We start from the raw sequence: 3,766 nt of genomic DNA, 5'->3' as shown, positions 1-3,766 counted from the left end.
TTCACCCTAGTGCCTCAATTATTCTCTAGAGCAAAGTTAGCTATTGAAGAAGGTGCCTGAATTTTTCTAGGTCTCTAGAGGACTGTCTGTCAGCTACAGTTAGACTTACTCTTCAATGGAAGGACTCCAGCTGCCTTCCCAGCAATCATGGTGAAATAGGAGTGAATGAGAGAGCACTATGCATCCTAGAGAGACAAAAGGAAAAAGGATGTAATTCCTTAAGTAACCTAGTCAAATGGGTCCTGAACCATAATCAGGAATCTTTTATACTGAAACCCTGCTTTGTCACTGAATAGCTTTTTTTTTTTTAATACTGCACTTGTGCTTTCATCAGCATAGGGAACTCCCCTTAGGAACACCCTCTACCAGTACACCTTTTCTGAAACTTGTGGTCCAAAAGTTGAGGAAGAGGGAAAGGGGGGAGGAATTGAGAAGTTGAGTAGTTTGACCAGGGTCACACAACTGGTATGTATCAGAGGTAGGATTTGACTCAGGTTTTCTTGACTCTGAGGCCAGCTCTCTTTCTACTACCTTATTCAGTATTGACTAACTCTCTGAATGGTGTATGTTATCCTAACTAAATTGTTAAGTTTCCTGGTGTAATGCCAAGCAAAGGCAACTTCCCAAGGTTCAAAATACCAGCATAGGTGCTCTCCATTTTATTCAGTGAAAAATTAAGAACAGAGAAAAACAAAATATGACATCATTCAAAATACAACATTTACCAAGTGTAATTCAATTATCTCCAAGTACTACCCCACCCCTGGACATTACATTCATTTAATCAATCCCAAAGTCCCTCTTCTAAATACTACTCCACCCCTAGGCTATACATTCATTTAGTCCAAGATGCTGCTTCCAAAAAGTTCTTCTGCCTCTCTCTTTTCTTGTGTCTCTCTAAATTTACATCACCAGCTCCTCCCAGTTCAGCCCCCTCTTTTCACATCAACAAGTCCATCTCACAAGTGGGATTCACAAGCTCTGGGTTTTAACACAATCAAACCAAAAACCAAGCCAATACAGGGGTATCTTTAAATTACATTACTATTACACCTGGGACTTAGTATCCTATTTTGCTGAACAAGATGAGATGTGTGCCTTAGAGATCATTTTGTCCTAGAGTTATTGTCATTTTAACAACTACCTTTGCCCATTTCACAGATGAGAAAATTGAAGACTAGAAAGGTGAAGACTTGCTAGAAGTTAGTTAGTGGCAACACCCTGACTAGAACCCTTATCAGTTATTTCCCAGTCTCAATTCTTTTGTACTATACCAGCTGCCTGCCAATCACTATGTGTATTTCACAGGAATTTTGAGGAGGAAACTGCAGTGCTAATCCCTCTGGGTTCTTCTCTGGAAATCTTGCTTGAATCTGCATTCAGTATTAACAAGACAAGATTTCATATTTTCAGAATGTTTAAGGTGCACACAGCAAAGTAAACTCTGAAAACATATAAAGCTCAATAGAAGAAATTAAACTATCAAATAAAAATATTTGAATAGATTTTTTTCCTAATCATGAGTAAGAATAAAAGATTATCACAGTCCTAATCAATCAAAAGTCATTGTCTCTGGTCTAAAAAGATAAGTATGACCCTGAAAGTATAATAGCACCAAAAGTAGAAATTGCAAATTAATATTGTAATGTTCTATAGTTTTCAGAAACTCATTCAAATACTGTGTCTAATTCCAGGCTCTGCAACATCAGGAAAATAATGAGAAAACTGAAAGTTTAGAGGAGAGTCGCTAAAACAATTATGAAGTTAGAAAATGAGAGGTATGACTTGCGATCATCATAAAGAACAAGTGGCACAGTGGTTAGGAGTCAGGAAGACTCATCCTCCTTAGTTCAAAATTTGCCTCAGATTTACTAGTTGTGTGATCCCGGGCAAATCACTTAACCTTGTTTACCTTGGTTTCCTCATCTGTAAAATGAAAACCCAAAATGGAGTCATGAAGAGTCAGACATGCCTGAACAAGTCTGAAGATTTTTGTGAAATTTGATTTCAATTATATGTTAATTTTTAAAAAGAGAGTGATTAATTCCTTTCTAGGCCTAAAGGCAGAATAAAAATGAAATAATATTAAATTTCTTTTTTTTTTTTTTTAAGCAATCAGGGTTAAGTAACTTGCTCAAGGTTACACGGCCAGGTGTTTCTGGGTGGGTGCTAAGTGTCTGAGCCCAGGATTTGATCTCCAGGTCTTCTCAACACTGGAGCCGGTGCTCTTACTTGCTGTGCTACCTGGCCGCCCCAATATTAAATTTCAATATGAATTATTTGATCAATCAATAAATATTTATTAAGTATGTACTAGAATGGCAGTAGCGGTTGCCAAAGTGGGACTCCAATCCAGCTTCAAAGGAGAGCAGCTTTTTCTTTCACTTCCATCTGCCCCTGCAGGCACTCAGCCCACACCCTTGCTAGCCAGCATGTCTCCGCCCAACCATTCTCAGATGGGCTGGCCCTGGGATGTGAACCAGTTCAGGAACAAATACATCCAGCAGACCAAGACTGTTACCCTGGAGCGTGCCATCAACCTGTACCCACTTACAAATTATACCTTTGGTACAAAAGAGCCCCTTTATGAAAAGGACAGCTCTGTTACAGCTCAGTTTCAGCAGATGAGGGAAGAATTTGACAAGATTGGAATGAGGTGGGTTGTAGAAGGTGTGATTGTTCATGAGCACCGATTACCCCATGTGTTACTTCTGCAACTGGGCACAACTTTTTTCAAACTACCTGGTGGTAAACTTATTAATGAAGGAGAAGAGGAAGTAGAAGGACTCAAACATTTAATGACAAAGATACTGGGATGTCAAGATGGCATTCTGCAAGATTGGGTCATTGATGACTGCATTGGTAACTGATGGAGACCAAATTTTGAATCCCCACAGTACCCATATATTCCAGTTCATATTACAAAGCCTAAAAAGCACAAAAAAACTTTTTTTGGTTCAACTTCAAGAAAAGTCCTTGTTTGCAGTCCCCAAAATGTACAAACTGGTAGCTGTGCCATTGTTTGAATTATATGACAATGCACCAGGATATGGACCTATCATTTCTAGCATTCCTCAGCTTTTAAGCAGGTTCAATTTTCTTTACAACTGAATTCCTGAGCCATGGAAGAGTAAAAGAAGCCATCTTTGTGAGCACAACTGTACAATGTAGAAGAATAAACAGAATAGGATGTTTCTTTTTGTTCCCTCTTCCCCCCACTTTATTTTCCCCAAATTGCCTCATACTTTATAGAGTGAATCTGAAGAACTGTCCTAGATTGTTGTGTAAACAAATGTGACAATGTATATTTCACTTTTACTTTTACCCATGCTTTTGTACAACATTAAACAAAGTGAAGCTGTTTAAGAAAAAAAATCAGTTATATACGATATGCCAGGCACTGTGCTAAGTGCTGAGGATGTAAAAAAAGACAAAAAGTAGTCTCTGCCCTCAAAGAACTTACAATCTAATATAGATAAAATACAAGAAAGAAGGGTATGCTAAAGTCTTTTTCTGAGACTAAAAATATTTTGCCAAAAATTAAGATCAACCAATTAATGCTGAAAGATTTTGGCATTTTGGTGTGTTTTAGTGAAAGGGAAGTCCATATGTCTTAATTGGAAAACCCCAAAAGGGCTGGAAATAGTGACAAACTTTGACAATTATTTCCACAGAGACTTTATCCTGTGTCTTTAAGAGAAAATAAACTGGGTCAGCTAGGTGGAGCAGTGAATAGACCACCGGCCCTGGAGTCAGGAAGACCTGA

General features: G+C 38.3%; 1 pseudogene; it reads left to right on the top strand.

The window, feature by feature from the left end:
• Positions 1-2,314: 2,314 nt before the first annotated feature.
• On the top strand, positions 2,315-3,221 carry LOC138156548 (cleavage and polyadenylation specificity factor subunit 5 pseudogene; annotated as a pseudogene).
• Positions 3,222-3,766: the final 545 nt, after the last annotated feature.

The sequence above is a fragment of the Petaurus breviceps genome, unplaced genomic scaffold, assembly GCF_028583685.1.
Source record: "Petaurus breviceps papuanus isolate PSGF00001 unplaced genomic scaffold, PetGlider_PUasm1.0 155731, whole genome shotgun sequence".
In the NCBI taxonomy this organism is placed as follows: Eukaryota; Metazoa; Chordata; class Mammalia; order Diprotodontia; family Petauridae; genus Petaurus; species Petaurus breviceps.
Note: the sequence above shows the minus strand (reverse complement) of the source record. Positions and strands in the feature narration are given on the sequence as shown.